The sequence below is a fragment of the Cygnus olor genome, chromosome 27 (genome assembly GCF_009769625.2).
Source record: "Cygnus olor isolate bCygOlo1 chromosome 27, bCygOlo1.pri.v2, whole genome shotgun sequence".
Taxonomy (NCBI): Eukaryota; Metazoa; Chordata; class Aves; order Anseriformes; family Anatidae; genus Cygnus; species Cygnus olor.
In genome coordinates this window covers 2,351,946-2,371,857 of record NC_049195.1, presented here as the reverse complement: position 1 = coordinate 2,371,857, position 19,912 = coordinate 2,351,946, and the positions used below count along the sequence as shown (strand labels likewise).

General features: G+C 40.2%; 1 long non-coding RNA gene across 3 annotated transcripts in view; it reads left to right on the top strand.

Annotated features, from left to right (window-relative positions):
• LOC121060571 overlaps positions 1-19,912 on the top strand; it is a 92,307-nt gene that overhangs the window by 9,912 nt on the left and 62,483 nt on the right. The window contains exon 1 of one of the 3 annotated variants that reach the window (XR_005814874.1): positions 9,128-9,288. The exons of 1 other annotated variant lie outside the window; for it this stretch is intronic. This is a non-coding gene — a long non-coding RNA (uncharacterized LOC121060571). Of the gene's footprint in view, positions 1-9,127; positions 9,289-19,912 lie in introns of those variants that run through there. One more of the 3 variants, XR_005814872.1, reaches the window with a different exon arrangement.

The following is a 19,912-nucleotide window of genomic DNA, read 5'->3' as shown; positions in this document are numbered from 1 at the left end:
AAGCCTTTGAGTTTTCTTAATAAATGCATGTTCATTAAGCAACACGTCTGGGATCTAGATGTTCAGTTCTGAGGTCTGGGTGGTGGCAGCATCAGGCTTGGACACCTCCATAGCTTGTTCACATCCCAATCGCAGCAGGAAATGCTTATGCATTACTTAATTTTCCCCATTGTTTTCATTTACATATGTTAAGCTGATGGATACTTTTGTGTTTTTCCCATTCTGGCCTGAAAATATGGATGGTTAACTGTGGGTTTGTTTTTGTTTTTCGTATACTAACAACCAAGTTTTTGCTCCTGATGTTGACAGAAGAGATTGAGTTATTTTCCTTCGGAATGGATTTTGTTGACAGGATGGATTTAGGCTGTTGACAAAACACATTCTGTTAGCATGGTGGCCTAAAGCTTTGATGAAATATGTTTTATTGGCAGGATGGATTGAGATTGCGGTGACAAAATGCAAACAGCCTAATCCATTCCGTTGATAAAACACATTTATCTAACTATCAAATCCATCCAGTTGACAAACCTATTTTTGTTTGAAACTGAAAAGCAGTTTTTTGAGGAGAAGAAATAAATTCCCACAGAGCCTGCTGAAAAGCTGTGCTAGAGGTGTGGACCTCTACAACAGAGGTATTAAAAATGGCAGGGAAGATAACTGCTGATGGAAATCTCTCCCATTCCTGCAGCCCAACACAGCCCTGCGCTGTCTGCACACTGGGTGCTCCGCAAGTTCTCTGCGTCTTGTAGCATCCCAACAGATTTTCAAGGGAGGGCTACAAGACGTGCTCAGAGCTGACCTGGTAAATTGAAATTGAATGCTCTGCTGGATGCTCAAACTCAGCGCATCAATAGCTAGATGAGGTTTTGGTACCTACAACCCACCTGCTGTTTGAAGCAGCTGGGTTTCACCAGTGATAACTGTGGTGTTGCTCTGCTTTCATCTGTCTGTAATTACTCACCTCTCTTCGCTCTCTGACATTTCTGCCTATCTGTGATGGCTGAGTCTTCCTTTCTTCCAGGTCATCCCCCTGCTTACCATAACTTAGTTAAAGTAGGAGTTTGTCCATTTTTATTTCAGTCTGTTTATTTCTCCTGAAGGTTTCCTGCTCAGAGTTCAGTCAGTTAAAGACTGACAGCAAACAAATGACAGCAAAATTCTGAGCTATCTCTTCAGGCTTTCATGTTTCAGATGTTTTCCTTCAACTGCATGGTATCAAAAGTCATTATTCCCCTCCCCTACATTCGTACAATCTGTTTCTAATGCATGGGATGGGAACAATCTGGTCGCACATCCTTCCTTGCTGTGGGATCAGATGTAGTGTTTTGACCATTCTGACATTTAAAATAATCAGAAACGGAGCACTTCTCCACTCAGTCAATGGAGTCGTGTTCTTCATGTGTCAGGGGACATAAGAATCAGTATATTAATATAACTAAGCAATGTTTTGACACTTGAAGTTGTTCAGTTTAAATAGAAATTTAAAAATAATAGATTTGATCAGTCAGGTGAGAGATCCAGAAATTAACATTCCTCCACCAAACTTCATCTTATACCAAGAAAGGAAGGGAAAAAACGTGTGTTGCTTATAACTCTCCACTCAAACAGTTATCCTGTGGCACCCTGAGCTTTGGGCTAATACACTGAGGCAAGTAGCACCTGTAGCGCTGCCAAATTAAAAGCATTTTAAGTCAGTAGGGCTCAAATGTAAATGACTTCACCAGTGTGAAGCAGACTGGAGCAGTGAGTGGTTTTCCTCGTGAGCTGTCTTGCTCTTGGTGCCAGCGGCTGCCTGTCTGACAGCCAGATCGAGCAAGGTGTGGGGTCCCAAGGGAGAGCTGCTTTAATTAAGCTTATTCACGCCGACTGTGCAGTAAGGACGAGCTAAAGGTGTTGGCTGAATAGACACTGCAGGATTTTTTTCCACCAGAATATTGCTCTGAAACCTCCCATACGGGCAACCCTCTGACTGCAAGGGGGAAGTCTGACATATGGGATGTTTCCTTGTGTTTCTAAGCCCAAAATACGTCTGCGGCAGCTCTCATAGGCACCTGTGTTAACTGAGGAGGAATCCTGGCACCTCAGCACGACTAACATCTTGTAAGCAGCGATAGCATTTTGCTTCTGTTCCTTGGGGGTAGCACGTGTGAGACCGTGCATGAGAAGAACAACTTGTTCACTGAAGACACAGAAATACTCTCTGTGGTATTAAAGGCTGAATTATCTCTAATGACCTTTTTGCAACATGTGAGTGTAAAAGGATGAATAGAAAGACATAAATGCATTTGTTCTAGTTAACTGAGTCCCTGGAAAGGGCTCGCAGGCAGTGGGAAGGGCTAAGAGTGGTCAGATCAATAGGAAAACACTTCGGTGCCAATCTTGCTGCCAGCCTGCAAGACAAAAGGAAAGAGGAAAACGAGCCATGAATGCTTTCATAAACTGTTCTGTGCTCACATTGTGCCTAAAGGCAGAGTCTAACTCTGTCTATGGAGAGCCTCAAACCTCCGGTCTGGTTTCCAGCATCCTTCCCAGGAGTTGACTCCCTGGTATAATACATTTCCAGGGATAGGCAGGCTGCATTTCTCTGTTTCATCCCATTACTTCTAGATTTTTGTTGTTGTTGTTGTTGTTCTTCTTCACTGTTTCCTGTTAGGTACTTTGCATCGTCCTCCTGTGTCTGCTCTTCCTTTGGTGTCAGAATGGGTTTACCTGACCTGTGTGAAATGGTGTTTGTTCTACCTTCCTAATTAATTATGCTGACACGACTGGTGAAGAGGATGCCAAGGACTGGGGCATTAGCATTCAGAAGCATTTTCACAGGATGAAAAAGGGCAGAGCAAGGAAACAAAAGAAAGCAGAAAGATAATGAGGGAGTCTGTGACCTTTCTGAGGTCTCATTCCCAGAGACTCATGGATTATTTCAGTGGCTGTGAAATTACCAATGTGTCATTACTGTACATGTGGGCAAATCCTTCTGGAGGGTGTCCCACAGAACTGAATGGAAAATAATAGAGTTTCAGTAGGCTGAGAAAAGGATTTTCACTCTGCTATAGCTTTCTAAAAGAGAATTCAAAGCCCCCATAATCATTTGAACAACACTTTGGTGTGACAATAATCTTGAAGGAATGAAGAACCAGGTTTTCTCTGGATTTCCAGGCATCCTGTCCATTTTGTAACTGAGAAAGTACAAATAGGGCAGTGGACCTGCCTGAAATGATGCTGCCAAAAGTGGAAAGAACAGATTTCAAACAACTTGAACTTCAAGTCATCTTTCCTGTGGAATTCTGTAGCTGCATCTCTACAGAATTGGCATTCTAAGTTTTTCTAACGTCAAGTCCTATTTTTGAAGTGTAAGTGTTGTGCGTAGTTATTGGCCCTTGCTAAGTGCAGTTGTAACTCTGTTCTTGCCTCAACTGAGGCTGAATTTTACAGATAACACTATTTACCCTGAGGGCTTTATCGTGCAGATATTAGTGTATAACTATGTGCAACAACTCAGTTCAAGGAAGTGGAAGCAATCCAATATCTCTGCATGCAATATTTATTGTTATATGCTCTAAGAAAAATCCATTTGCATATGAGATGCAATGGAGACTATAAAATAACATACGTTGACTGTAACCATCATTGTTGAATAAGTTAAAATACCAAATGATTTATGAATGTTATTTTCCTTGATTAAAGGAGATGACGTTGGTTCCGGAGGGTGCTGCTATTCAACAGCCTTCCTTCCTCAGACTTAATGAAACAGTATCAATTTTGCAAAGAACAGGCATGCTTATGAAATGCTTCCAGACCTGCACGGATCTGACTTGAGAATTTCAGAAATTATTGTTCTTGAGCGTATGGTGCAGGTCTTAACATATTATCCACCTATAATAGGCACTGTGCTAAAGTCATATTTTGGAATAGAATGGTACAAAATTTCTGCTCCTGCATAAAGTCTAACTTACTACTAGATTTGGGATAAACTCACATGAATTCTGTGCTTTCCAGGTATTTCTTTTAATATGGCGGATCTGGAAGGTGAGCATTGGCTGCACTGAAGGTGGTCAAATAAACCTCCACTCTGATGAAGCCAGGATTTTATGCACACTATTTTGTCCTATGTTTAGATTTGGGAATGAAACGTAAAATAAGTGCAGAGTACTTTTAATTGAAAATGAGCCACAGAATGTTAATCTGCAGTGAATATAATTTCCCTAAAAAAAATAGTATCAAAAACCATTCAGCTCTGATACATCACCACTCTGATGGTTTGTGACTGTGAAATTCTTGGGTTGAAAAGAAGTGATTCTGAGCATCAAAAAAGAGGTGGTGACTTCCAAAACACAAATAACAGCAGGTCACACCAGTCCACTACAAATGAAGTGGAAGGCAAGCAGGTGGTGCTGGACACTGAACTGAAAAGCTGATCTTTAGTTTCAGATTTCCAACTGTCATTGCTGTTGAATTTTAATTCATATCTACTTCTAGCACTGCTTTTTCCTTGTTTAGATAATGAAGGAAACTTGGTTATGAGTTTTACATAGCAATTGCATTTGTTCTGAGGTTACCTTTTTTAACTGGTACTGTAGTTACCACAGCAACAGTAAAATGGCTTAGTTATAATATGAAAACTTTCTTTACAGAAGCAAATCTGGTAAGATGTCATGAACCGTCTTGAAGAAATATGTATGTTCCAATAAAAATCATTGAATGTTTCTGGGGTTACTGTAGCAATACATTAATGATTCTATACTTAAGATCTTGTTGGTATCTCCCTTATAAATCTGCCATAGTTAGTCATGAAACCAGCCTGAAATGTTGCATTGCAAGCTCTCAACTTGGGAATGATTAAAAACTGTCTTTCCAAAACAAATTGATTGAATTGAATGCAAAAATAAGCAGCTCCCGTTAGTTCCGCCTGTAACATATATATAGACACCTGAGGACTGATGACAAAATGAAACTTTGAGGATGGTATTTTTGAAATTCATGTCCCAGAAGCAGTGTTTTGGAGGGAGTAAAGAAAGCAGTAAGATTGGCTACTCTGGAGCAGAATAGCATGGTAGCTTTCCACAGGTATAGCCAGTGCTGAAAGCCCAGCTTTGTACCTGAAATCCATCAATAATAGCCAGCTGGTTGGCGGGCATGGGCATCTGTAAGGCTTCCCTTACAATGTTTGATACTCTCGAGGTTTTCAGTGTGTTTATCCTCTTAATACTAAGCTGGGTAGAGCAGCAGTGCTGTTATTTCTGTTGTGCAGGTGATGTGTGGGCCCGTCACCTGCAGATTTTTCTTGTTATCTTCCAATAATTGGTTCATTCTGGGAATATGGACAGTTTATGTTCCTGTTAGTCTTCTCAGCCCATCACCTTTCCAAAGGAAACAATACACAATAGCATTCTTCTAGCAAAATCGAGGGTAGGAGAGGGAGGAAGGCTGAGATTATTCTGCCACGGAGGTGTTACTGTTTCGGGTATTTTACTGTGCTTGGAGTTTTCCTTCCACCTCAGTATGTGTTCCCTTGCGGTTATTCACAGCTGTGCAATAAACACAGGAAATAAATCTATATACTTCCATCCGAAGATGATAAGTAGGGATAGAAATTCAATTAAAAACCCAGTTGTGACAGCCACTTGTCGATGTTTCTCAGGAGAGCAGCAGAGACACAGAGCAGCCTTGTCTATAAGAAACCTTCATGGACCCAGCCCATTCCACGGGCTCGCTGCTTGGTGGAGCACCAGAGCCACATTTGCACAGGTCTGGGGACCATCACACTGCAATGAGCATCAGCCCCTGCCACTCTGCATCCAGAATATTCACCACAAATATTTTTCACTTGGTGGTGAGGTGTGTAGGGGTTGATTTTGACGGAGTTGCTAGATAGAAAAAGTTTTACACCAACAGTGTACCAGTTAGTGGATCAGGTGTACAGTTGCATCAAAGTTTAAGTTGAATGGGAGCAGTTTTTGAACTAAAGATTTTTTTTAGTATGTGGAAGTAGTACCATGTTTAGTACAGCATGATTAAAAACGTGTAGCAGTAAAACAAGCATTAGGAAGAAATATAGTTCTCTTACTTAAGGTAAAACGGAGAATTTCAGCTGGATGTCTTTTATCTGAGACAAAAATACTTACAGTCCTCTTAGATAATCAGTTATACGGAGGCCTGTGTGTCTTGAAATTCAGGAGTCTTCCTCTTCAGGAAAGGAGGACACTGTGTGATGGACAGCTGGGAAAAGAGAAGCCATTTCATGGGACATAATCACACCTCTTGCAAGATGGGGGAAATATCAGCCTTCAAGCCCTTTTCTCACTAGTGGCAGATGCAGTCCCCTGTATAATTCAGGGCAGATGAATGCTGGTGCAAGAGCAGGAAGAGCCATCACAGGCTGATATACTGACAGCTGATATACTGCAACGTGCCCACTGAGCTATACAGAGAGACCTTGTCTGGTGACAGATGGCAAAACACTGACCACAGCAACTGGAAAGGCCCTGAGGATACGTGGAGGCCCACATGATGTGTTTTGAGGTCTGAACTGCAGGCAGGGGATAATTCACCAGAATTCTTGGGCTCCTTGACAGCTACTACGAGGACTCTGTCAAGGTGGTTACTGGCATATGGGTGCATAGATGGCACGTATTCAGTCAAGGGCACAGCAGTTTGGATTTTCTTGTTGTGCTGTAGAATATGATTACAGAGCTGCAAATGGGTAGCTGCATGAGTTACATCAGTCTTGCTGTCCAGGTAATCAACTATATTTGTCAGTATCTGTCTAGATTATAACTGATTGGTATTTATCTAAGCTGGGTAAATCATTAATAGGCCAATCTTTTAAACAATTATAATCTAGTCTGTTTATAGGTTAAGGACCTTAATTTATTTTATAGTGCTTTTAAAAATTATTTTTACTTTTTTTTCTGTTTTAAAATGCATAACTCAAGATGAAAATTTGGGGATTTTTTTACTGTACTTTTCCTTCAGGCTCAGACTTAACATTTTCCAAGCAACCTCAGAGTAGCTTTTAGTGTAGGGGTTTGTTTGAATACTGAAAATGAAATCTGATTTATTTCATCTGGTTAGTGTGAATGAAGTGTACTCCTTCAATGCCAGCTGGCAGAATTAGGTAGCTGTGGAAGAAACTGTGTAGTATAGTACCTAAAGTAAAGATGAAGATTTCTTTGATTTCTGTCAGGGTCATAATTCTACTATTCAGTTTGATCAAAGAAAACTAGATCAACTAAATTTGTTATTTTTTTTTAGAGTAATTTTTATGAATCTCCAGTTTTACAGCTGGTAGCTTCATTTTTATTCCCGTGCAATCTACTTTAGTGACTGAACTTTTTGACGGCAAAATTGGATTTCAAGGCATGCTGCTGTCAAAATGCCCTCTTTCTTTGGCAAACTTGCAGGCGGTGATCACTAAAAGAAATTTTCAGCCAGCCAGAATGTGACATCTGGAGTAATTACTGACTGTGCAGATCTGGGGTTAACCTGAGGATGTTTCATTAGATATTCAGAGCAGCACAAACAAGCAACAAGAAGAAGAATGGAATAAATCAGCTATATCCTTTAAAACCTGTGAGTTACTGCCCCGGTCTCCCAGTACAAAGGATGTTAAAATAGAGCTATGGACACAGGCAGCAGGTTGTTGGAGGATGGCTGGAGCTTCAGATCTGGGGGTTTCACCACCTCTGACTTGTTCTTGTGCTATGTCAAGCACTGAGCTACAGCCAGGCAGGTGCCACCAGGCAGAGCTACCGCTTCTTTAAATGTCACACGTAAGCGTGTCCTGTTGTGTATTGCCAGCCAAATAACTCTCCCTTCTCCCTCTCACTTTCCAGTGTGAACACGGACTCAGCATCAATAAAATTACATGGGCTGGCAGGCAGATAAAAAAGCAGCAAACATCAGCTGACAGCGTTAAGCGATGGTCGCACTGCCTTCAGGTTGCATTTGTAGCTGGTGCCTGGAGGAAGGCGTCTCAGGGTCTTACACAGATGACTTAAAACCTTCTTCCACAGATGCTGTTATCTTTAGGAATTGGATTAAAGCTATTTTGTGGCAACCTGACACCTTTATGGTTGCGTCTCCTAAATAAAGGAAAGTCATGTTCACATTGCTCAAGTCTACAGAGAATTCTCCCAAAGGTCTGTCTTTGAAAACATGTGGGCTAAAGCTTTCTTAATCCACTGATATAGAAAACACACACCCTCACACCTTATAACACTGTAACACCTTGATAACTCTTCTGCCCCTGATTCCTCATGAGTTTGGGGGTTACTTTGTTCTCTCCAGAGCTAACAGCCAGGTATGGTAATTTAGAGGTATTGTGTAGACTCTTTATGCGTTCTTTGCTGTCCTCCTCCTTGCTAATTAAAACTAGTACACTACTAGTACACTAGTAAATGGTTAAGGTCCTTTTGGGTGAAACGGGATTTGGAGAAAGTGAGAAGGACAGTGGCATCCCCAACAGACCATACTGCTACCTGAGGCAGCTCTCAGAAGGGTGGCCCCTGTTAGAGCTTCTCACCCTGCACCTCAGACACTAACCACAACCCTAACCACCTGTGTAAAAATAAATTTTCCAAATAAAGGCTTATCTGGAGATAGATAGCCCAGCAGCAGGAAAAAACAGCAAATATTTGGGAGAACTAGTAAAAGCCTGGAAAGGGATGTAAAACAAAGGATTATTTTTGCCTTTTTTTTTTTTCCTGGGTGTGGGGAACCTTCCTAAGTGAAACACTCGTGATTGCTGTCAGTCCCACCCCTTTGTTTTCTATATATGAAAGTAGCCCTTTAATCAAGTCACCTCTGTTTATGTACATACCAAGCCCAACAACTTGGTAAACTTCACCTGACCTGCTAACATTACCTAATTAGATATCACAATCAAAAATTGCAGCCAACTTCAACTCCAAGTGTTTGATTTTATATTGATTTCCCTTATAATTCACCTGATGGTTTTGTCAATTATCATTTCAGCTTCAATAGCATCGTTCTCCACCTTCAGATGTGCTATCAGTAAGCATTGCAAGGCTTGTTTGCCATTTCTTAAACCTATGGCCTGTGGGGGGAAAGAGGAATGGGGGAAATGTTCCTGAAGCAAAGAGAGAATAAACACTCTGCTCTTAATTTAGCACCTTCTATAGTTTAGTAGAAAATACCAACTTAGCTTGCTTTAGTTGTAAGTCTGTATGAGGCGTGTGACGATAGTGCTGCATCTGGAGTACCAGTACGAGAACAGAATTCCCCCCACCTTCACTTACAGTCTCCAGTCCTTTTACTTAGAGACTCTGGGTAAGGCAAGATTTGTGATTCGTGTTGTCCTTGTTGTTTTTAATACAAATTGGAATATGAAAGTGGGTTAGGAGGCAGACTTGTGCAGAACAAATGCTTAAACCTGGCTATCACTGCATTTTTCTTTATGATTTCCTATTATCTTTAAAACAGATGACTGAAAGAAATAAAACAGATTTTGAAAAATAAAATAATTGCATCTTTCTGGGATATTTGAAAGGCCAGCTAATTCATGATGTCTTAGACTGAAGTATTCTAAACTCCATGCAAAATATCCCATCCACTGTCCTCACTGAGTAGGATTCACATAAACGTTGCTAACATCTTTAATTTATCTTGAGTGTCTTGGCAATGTCCCATTTGGTGCTCATGATATCTAAAGCAGAATAGATGAAAACATTAGCCCATGCATATTGATCTATTTTATAGTGGGTGTTATCTCTCTTAGCCCAGAATTCCATCTTAAAGAAAAAGAGGGGAAAAAGTATTTATTTTCAATCCACTTTGGGGAGAAATAATGCAGTTTATAACATTTACTTTTTCATCAAGCAGAACTGTTTTCCCAGCAGCTCTATTCCTGAGGTGCATCTGTAATATAATGTGGAAGCAGTTTAGGCTATGTGAAATGAAAATTCAAGAGTTTAATTATTGCAGTGAAGCATGCTAATTATAGATATTTGTGGTCCTGCCCATTGCACAGCAGAATTTCTTTTATTAAGAGTGCTTAAGTCCTAGAGAAGCTCCATTTATTTTCTCTGGGGGCTAAGAGGACATTTTCAAACAGACATGTAGATAGTAACTGCATGTGTTATAATGCAAATGTTTTGAGATAAATAGTCCATTTTCCAAAATGTCATCAAAGCGTTTGTTGCATCAACAAATCGTCAGGAGTTTTCATTTTTCATATATGTTTTACTACATATAAAGCAAGGATAAACTTGTGATTTAAGATGCACTCCTCACAGGACTGGGTCTCCTTTGCTCTGTAATTCTCTCTCTCTTAAATGACAAGTGTGAAATCTGTAGCTCTTTTCTAAATTATAGTTTTCCGATTATCCTGTCAATTTGCTCACATATTTGTAGTCTTATTATTTATATATATATATTAAAAAAAACCTCCTCTTTCATCTTCACAATCGCTGTGTGGGTCAAATGCAATGTCTTCCTTTCTTCTGCTTTAGAGCTGCTCGGAAAAAGCATTATCATGGCTAATGAAATATCTTTATAACAAAGTGTTCGATAAGGTAAAAACAAGTTAAAGATAATTAGCAATTTTACGTTGATTTTAAGTATTAGTAAGATTAGTGACCTCGTTATATTAAAGAGCAGCTTCTTTAAAAAAATATAACACGACCTGTGATCATGGACTGGCAGCCTGTACAGTTAAACTACGTTTTTTTGTGGGCCAGAACTTGAAGAATGAGAAAAAGCACTTGATTAAATTTAGATTTTGGTGTCAGAGGTGTAGCTGTTTGGGTAGTTTTCTAGTCAGATGATTTTCACGGATAACTCCATCCTTTAACAATCAAACCTCTTCTTATGCTCATTTTGATGTAAAATGGGATAGTGTTGGATTCCTCAACAGCTAGGATGAGACATGCAGATAATATAGATGTTTCCATGTCTATCAGTCGCTCTCTCTTATGGGGCTGGGGACATGATGAATTGAATCTCTCCGGAGCTGCTTACTGTTCACCTTCTTGCTTTCTGCAAGCAATTCTCCACTCTTGATTCATGCTCATTTTGATTTGTGTTTTGTGCCTCTGTGAGTAACTGCTTCTCCAGGCAGTTGTCTTTATGAGATAAGTGACCAAAATCTTAATTTTTCTATTTTCAGTTTTCCATGATCCCTTTCACTTTCTTCTTAGAAGTATTTGCACAAGTTCACTGGTATAAAACCTTGATGTGAGTGATTGGAGAACTGGATCAATTCTATGTTCTCTTTTGCTCAGCTATTTATTTTTATTTTTTATATTTAGTTTCAATACCTAGCTGAGAAAATGGGACTCAGTGCTTTTTTCTTTAGCACACGTACTTTTGGGAGCCGCTTCTCTGGGCTCTGTGAGGCAGCGATTGTGCTCACTTATCCTCACTCATGGATGAACAGCAATTTTTTCCTAGCTGTCCACATAGATGTGTTGACATCAGAAAACTTTACAAAGGCACTGCCAAGAGACTTTCCAAGGATGCTAAAACTTCATCTTGTGAGTCTGTGCAAAGGACTGGGTGAAGGTTTTAGGAATCTTGAGTACTCTTGTCTTGCTTTTCATGATGTTAAAATGGCCGCATGAATCAAGTATCCAGATAGTTGTGGTCTTAAAATTTGCTTTTAATTGCCTTTCATTGATATCTCTTTCCTTTCCTTGCAAAGACTTTTTGTTTGACTTTGACGGGTCCCAAGGATTAGATTGAATCTGCTCAATACATGGCTCAGGGGCTTCTAGTGAACCCCACAGCTCCTGCAGCCGTGGCAGTCATCACACCACAAAAAGATGTAGGCTTGTTCTGCCTTGGAGCTGAGAAGCATGACTGAGACTGAAGTCCAGTTTAGATGTGACACAGGAGAACACTTACTGCATGCTTCCTGTGGATTGCAGAGATTACTTGAACAGTCGTGATGTTTGCTGTTAAAATGAACAGTCTGGAATGGTGTTTGTGCTGTCCAAACATAAATAAGGAGATAATTGCAGACACTCTTCTGCCTAAGAATGGAGCACAGATAAAAATGACTTGGCACATGGAAACTGAGAAGAAATTGGGAATAGCATCCTGAACGCAAGTAAGGTCAGGCAGAATAGATGATGGCTCTGCAAGAAAGTGTTGTGGTGGATTTCCTGCCTGTGACAGAAGCTCTGTGTGAGTTTGGAGATGTCACCTCTGCTCCTTGTATCTCATCTCTCCCTCTTAAAACTAAGGTCTATTTTACCTGACAAGATAAACTGCAATTCCAGTAATTTTTAAGTGTCAAAGCCAGATTTGTCTTCCTTCCCCTCCCCTTCACTTTCAAAGAACTCAATTTATTATGGTTACTTTTGTGGATCATCTTCCCTCTCTCTGGCAACAGCTTACATACAAACTTTTCTTTTGATTTGAATCTAGCTATGCAGCTTTGGAAATCCTCCTGGCAGGAAAGGTCTTAAGGATAAATAAAAATAAGTATGTGCAAGATGAATTAAATTCGATCATCTTGTAACATGTCATCTCTTCTTCATGCAGCTCTGTATGATTGATACATGTTTGAGCAGCACGATTCCAATTACAGCTGCATTAAAAAAATATAAAAATAACAGCAACAGTTGACTTTCTCCAGGTGTGAACTGCGTGCTTTTTTTTTTTCCTTATCAGGGTCTAATTTCAGCCAAACAGCACCTAGCAGCTCTACCGTAGATCAAGATGCTCTGCTGCTACCTATATTTCATGGTGTCAGTACAATGACAGCCATAGTCCGCAGAGCTGTCACTTAAGTCACTGCCGTCAGCCTGCATTCTGCAAGGTTATGCTCTGTCTTAAATTAACATTGCCTTCTCTTGGTGCCCAGCACTCAGAAATTTCTTATTATCAAAGCGATCACTGCAAGGGTTTTTTTTGCTCATCCATCACGCTGTCACTGCACCACTTTCCCTTCTGCCATAGTTTCCTTTTGCTTTATTCTGTTTGTGGTTTTTTTTTCAACATGAGACTCCGTCATGTTCATTTTTCTGTTGTAATTTGGTCATCTCTCCAAATTTCATGGATTTATTGGGATCCACAGCTTCAAATAAAATTTAATTTCTGTAAATTCTGGGAGAATAGATTTAGCAGCTGGGTAAAGGTATGTCTAGTTTTTTTTTTTGAATATATTTTGATTTTTAAGCAAAATTTTATTTCTGTGAAGCACCAACCCGTCCTTTTACAACTCTGAAATCTTCTAATCTCTTACAAAATCTCCACGTGAACACTGGTAAATTTGTTTCAAAATTAATCAAAACAGAAAAGCCCCTATTTCTGCTCTGGAGATAGGTATTGTATTCCCTAACCTTGCAAAAACTTACTGATTATTAAGGGTTTTGTAATAGCAATTTCCATGTGCATGCATCTTGCTTTGTGTTTATTTATCAGCAAGTTTTCTGGTCTTATTTCTAATGTGTCATGTTGGTTCTTCTCAGAGGAGAAGAAAATCATCCTGGACTTCTTCCGTTTAATCTCTTGTTACTGGGGTGGTTTAATGATGTTCAGCTTCAGCCCTTTTCTGAAGGGAGCTGGAGTGGAGTCTTACAGACTCACTTGTTTTGAGGCAAGTCTGGGCACAATTCGGTGTGTTTAAGAATATTTGTTTGTCAGTGGTGCCATTTGGAAGACAATAGGAGGTAAGACTGGGTGTTGAGTTGAGGCACAAAGAAACCTGTGGAAAGCTAGCTGTGCATAAATCTTGCTAAACCCATGGGCTGCATTTCAGCCATCTCTATATAAAGCACAGAGTCATAATGGAAACTGCAACAAATCCTTTCTAATAATAGCCATTCCCTAAAGAAGCCACTACCTTTCTCTACTGATGCGCTCTGGTGCTTAGTGCTGAGAAGCTGTCTCACTAATCAGGATGAGCTGGGTATGTAGAGCGAATATAGTTTGGTTCCGGATTCATTGTGAAAGTATAATAATGAGGGAGGAGAGAAAGGAAACATGGATTTAAAAATAAATGAATAAAAGGGGAGTGAAGATAGGTTGCATTTGGGAACAGGATCATCTTTCAACTGAGCTTTCGATGCCTTGCGGGGAAAATGGAGCAGGGAAAAAGAGGTCGCAGTGAGGATACAGTAAACGAAATTTTGTACAGCTAAAGGAGCAGGAGAGATTTATAGCGGCTATAGATCAGCTGAAGCTGCGTTGGGAAGGTGGAGGCTGACGTGCTGAGCTCCTACCGCTGCTTTCATTGCCGACCAGCCTGGAGATGCATGCTCCCTCATCAGCAAGGGTCACGCAGCTGAAAAGTTATATATCCAGAGGTTTGGGTTATATGGCTGGCGAGGCAGATAGCCCTGTCAGTGCAGCTCTGCAGCAGTCCGTGGCACTACCTCAGTACCTGGAAATGGTGGGCACAGCTGGCCACCCTCCTGCCGCAGCAAGCCGATGGATCTGTGAGGTCCAACTGCTTGCTGTGTTATGCTGCATGACACCGCTGCCAAGTATTTCCTCCCTGGGGCAGCACTCTCACAGAGCTGGGGCCTGAAGCACTTGTGGATTGGCTTTATCTAAGGGCTGGCTGAAATTAATGGCATTACTCAAAGCAAAACACATGTGCAGGAGCCTTGTAGATTAGAAACCTGTGTGTCGGTGGCAATGTTTTTGCATTTCCAGTCCCTCAAACCATGTAGTTTATAGTCAATCGTTAAGAAAATGGTAGGTAAAGTAATGCTCAAGGCTGTATGTATTTGTCCACCACCCCCCATGCTGTATTAAGCTTATTTTAACAAATACATTATTGCTGGAGTCTGCAATACTTTTTTTTTTGAACTTCAAGAGCCCTGAGGTTTAGCAATAGCTGTGTTGATTAACCTAATTAGTCATACATGTTCAGATTCGATTTTGCTGTTTGCTTCAAATTGAGAAGGATTTGTCTGCCCAAACCTTACTTTTTCAAACTGTCTGCAAAACTGTCTGGTTGCTGACACTTCCCCTAGCAGAAGGGCTCAAGCTGCCCAGTTATGCACACTGAAATTATGATGGCTTTATTTAGCTGTGTGGTCCCCATCCTGGTGAGTATGCATTGACACAGCTCCTTTTTGGGGGAGTTTACTGCTGAGGATCTGTCATCGTTTGCCTGCCTACTATGTTTGCACTGGGTGTTTTGGTTTGTACAGGACTCTGGGGGACACGAGACTCCCAAGCCGTATATTTCATGATGTGTAAACATGCACAGGACAAACATAGCACATGGAAGCTTGAAACATAAATGTTTAAGGAAAACCTTATACACCTGATCAGCAAGGAATACAAGTATATTTTTAATTCTCACTGAAGTTCATCTTGAGCAATACATCCAAGTATTTTGCAGGCAGAAGTCTAGTGAAACTCAGATACTTTGCACCATATGAGAAGTTACACTGTAATCGTGGGAGATGCAGCCCTCAGCACCTGCACTAGCTGGGTGGTTTGCTGCAGAAAACCAGTGTGATTTTTGTTTACGTGAAGTTCAACAAACAAATAGTGAAAAGGTGGGAGAAAAGAATCAAGGAGAGCTACCAACAGTAAGGCAACTCTTGGGGTTGTAGGGGAAAAAAATAAGCTGTCTAGCAACTTTATTATTGCCATTGATCACATTTATGAAGATGACAAAGTTGCAAACCGTTATAATACAAAAAAGGCCATTACAGCAATGCAAAATGGTCTATCACATACTGCGTGTGACAACTTTATTACTGCAATGGACTAATATTGCAGTGGGGAAATACAGTACCTGTAGGTTACTTTGAAACAAAACATAGCAGTCAACATGTTACTATATAAAATTCATTTTTATGAGCCTCAATAATAGCCTCAGTAATTATAGCAAGTAGTTACCAAAAATATACAGACAAAAGGGAATAAAGTGAGACGTCCTAGCCTGAACAGCACCTTTTTGTTTCATCTCTTCATCATTGTGTGCCTGTGCTAGGACTTGAGTTGATAGGGACAGCACCGGCTGATGTTGATGAAAAGATACCTATTATCTTTAGAGGCTTCTGGATTAACACCAAATTTAGTAAAACTTTCAACCTGAGCCTGGCTGGTAAGTTGGAAGGTGAAAGCATCTTGCTTTCCATGGGTGTTTTCTAGAACACAAGGTCTAGGATATCTCCCATTCAGCATTTCTACAGGTGTGAGGACTATTAGTAGTTTGGAAGGTAAAAATAAACTATAATGTAGAAATAATATTTCAGACATCAGTATGTAATGATATACCTTGCCATTAAAGAAAATGCATGATATTTTTATATTTTTATTCTCTTGAAATGCCTTCATCTGGGGCATTTGAAGCATATGTGTATAGAATAGGAGTGGCTCACGCAGGAAGCCAGGAGTCTGGATATAGAGGCTCGGTGTCTGACTCTGGCTTCACTTGACTGCGACATAAAATCCAGACTGTATCCCTCTCTGCTTAGTACAAATATTATTTTTTTTTTTTTGTATCGGAGGAAGATATGAGTATAAAGCCACTGATGATTTTGTGATTCCTCACTGGTAAATATGCTATTGAAATATATCAGGCATTCTCTGGCTTTTTCAAAACCTGCTTTGCAGAATATAACTTAGAGGCTAACTCGCCGTGAAATTTATTATTCACTTTAATACCGCATTGCATTCCAACCAATGTTTCCTACCGCTCGCTATCAGAGGGAACAGTCTGTTGCAACTACTCCATAATTGTTCTCCTAATGTATACTTTATTAAACTCCTGCTGTTCTCTTGACTGGTTTATCTTCTAAAAATAGTCTGATTAATAAAATGGATGTCAGATGTAGCTATCTTTACATATTTTTCTCATAGAATTAGACCGTACTAAACAGTAATTTGAATATTTTTTTTTCTTTTAATGTTAAGCAGTATCAATTATTCTCTGTAGAGGTGCTTGTGGATTACTGATGGGATATTAGAAATGTGAATTCAGTTCAGGTTGGCAGTGATTAGAATTCAGGTGTTAACTGCTCTGTTGTGTCATGGCAACCACGGAACAAATTACATTGCCACTAGTCCAAGTGAACTGGATCTGGATGAAGGCCCTTTTCTTAGGTTTTCATCGTACAATATCTGAAAACAAACATGGTTGGGAAGGTCTCAGTGTCACATCTGGGTAATTGCATGCTGTGTGCTTGAAATTCTCTCTGTACTTTCAAGTACGGGTACAGGTTGTTGAGTCTCTCCTTTGTCTGCTTCCCTCCAAATCACAACAATTACGAAAGCATTACCCTGGCTATGTTCAGGCTACAAAGACATTTGATCACAGTTCTGGTGAATGCCAGTAAGCAGATGTAAAGCAGTTTTTCATTTTTCTGTGTAATATATTCAGAAGTTAACAATGTATTGTTTGGAAACTAGAGTTATGTCACAGGTTATCAGTGAAGACTTTACTAAATAGCTCAATGACACGATGTACAACTCATCACAGTATTTGTCTGTGTTATTTGAGACTCTTACACGTTCTCTTTAGGATTTTGCAAGAAGAAATGGGACGTTGCAGAGGGCTTGATTATCCTCTTACCACCAAGCCATGTCACTTGTTTGATTTGGTGGCCTTCTTCCAGGCATAAATAATTGGAATAACTGGAATGCTATAAATAAAAGAAGAATCAAGTAGTATACTTACAAAAATAATGTGCTAAATTAATCCATTTAAATAAGTCTATTGACTGAACTGGGATTATTCTCAAGGATTAACCTGTGCTTTTTCTCCAGTGGTACGTAGTAGTCATTCACTGTTCTGAGCAATCATGGAGGAGGTGTTACACCATCCCTCTACGTTTCTTACCATGTGTATGGTATCTTTCTACTTTAAAAGAAAATAATGAAAAAAAATGTAAAGATGAAAAGTCTACCTTGTAGACAAAAGGGTTTTCTGGACAGATGGGCAAACTGAAATGCTGCTCTGAAGCAAGGCATATCTTCCACTTCTGTCTTTGCATGTGTTTGATGAAGAAGGTCAGCAGAACACTAAAGGGAATAAGGTTGTTTTCTGTGAGCATCCATCACCTGCAATGGGAATGCAAGTTAACATCAATTAGGGTTTGACATTGCCTTAGCTATATTCATGCTCCGTGCAGCATAGAGACCATGAGGATCTGCACGATTTTCAAACCAGCTCAGAAGTACTAATAACTTAAGACACCCATAATTCTCTAAGCAGAAGCTATGCTCTGATATGACAGTTTAAAACATCAGGCTAAAAGCTTGCAGGTTTTAGAGCTTGATACTTCCAGTAAAGGCTCTTGCTGTCAGTCTGGAGGGCAGAAGCACAGTTCTTCAAACCATACATTAGTGTTGTGGACTTCTGTTGGTCTGTACACGTGTCCTTTCTGAAAAAAAGGGCAGGCAAAGAATGGAGGCTCTGGGGCTTGTTTAATTTCAGCAAGTACAATAAAGGGTCTCTGGATCTCACAAAGTGAGAAGTGTTTTCCTTTACTGGGGCTGCACAGCCCCCATGCCATTATATTAATCACACTTCATTTTCAGTGTGAGTAATCAATATCAGTAAGTGATATTTTCTATCTCAAACAACAAAATCCTTGAGACTGGCTTGTCATGTGGAATCAAAGCACTGCATAACTAAATCATCACAGAACAAAGAGAATTTGGGAGCAGTACAATACGCACAGCTGCCAGACATGTATATTCCACATACAGTGCAGAGAAATGAGGTTGGTCCATCTCATGTGCAATTGCTAGTGAAGGCTGACAAGTGCAGTCAAATACAAAGCTCAGCAAACACTGTAGTCCCTTTGCTTTCTACTTAATAGTTGTAATCTTTTCTCCAAATGGAGGGTTGCTGCCTGCTCTTCACTTGCTGATAGGCTTAATTCACTCTGAGTGCCCACAGGGATATCATATTTCATACTGGCTTTTGACATTTTACATTTTAATTAAGCTTACCCTGTAGGAAAGAGGATGCTAACAACTAGGCTTACCTCTCTAACACAACATGATGCCTGGAATGAAATCTGCTGCTTGTGCCCCTTCCAAAGCCTTGCACTTTTATTGTGCATAGCATCTCCGGAGAGAGCAGGCAGGCTGCATGCAACGTCCAAGCCTGCCATCATTCAAGCAGGACGTAATTCCCAGTTTATTATTATTGCAACTTCACTGGGTTGGAACATTTGTGTAGCTTTACCATCACATTTTCCCTGGAGACGTAATCAGAACAAACAAGGATTTTTTTTACTTTAGAGGAAAAAAGGATGTAATCAAGGTTTGGGGAATACAAAAAACTTTCTTGCTTTATGGGAAGAGTGTCTTTGGAGGGGAGAGGTCTGGTTTGATTTGTCAGCCTTACTTACTCAGTACTGCTCAACTTGGCAATGTCCTAGAGTCAAAAATAGCATACAGTAAGTTCTGCACCCATTTTGCCCAAGTTTAGCACTGGAATCTGATAGGGAATGGTGTTTGGCAACTTGGCGTAGTGGAAGGGGCCTCTAATACCTTTCAGTCTCAAAGCACAGACACTTGACCCCAAAACTGTAGGGTAATAATACCTTACTGTGCATCAACTGATGTGTGGTTTCATGATCCTGTTCATGTGAAGTGTAAAGTAGTTCAGGCTGATTGAAGCTTCTTTCATTGGGGCCTAAATTCTGTTTTCTGTGCCTGTGTGGGCTGGTGTATTTTGATGCCTTGAAGTTGCCTTGTCCTGCCTGGTGGTGAACGTTGCCAGAGCTTTCCAGCTCATGTACTGGTTAGAAGTGGTGCATGCTTTAACTACAGCAGCCAGGAGCTCTCTTTTCTGGGTTAGCCACTACGAAAATAAAGCTATGAAATTTCTAGTCTTTGAAACTTATGGTCCATTTATAAAACAAAAGATAAAGGATGTATAGAGACAGAAAGGAAGCACAAAGTAAAGGTGAGACAGCTCTGCCTAGTGTGAAAACATTGATTTCAGCTTGGCTTGTAAAAAGGAGGA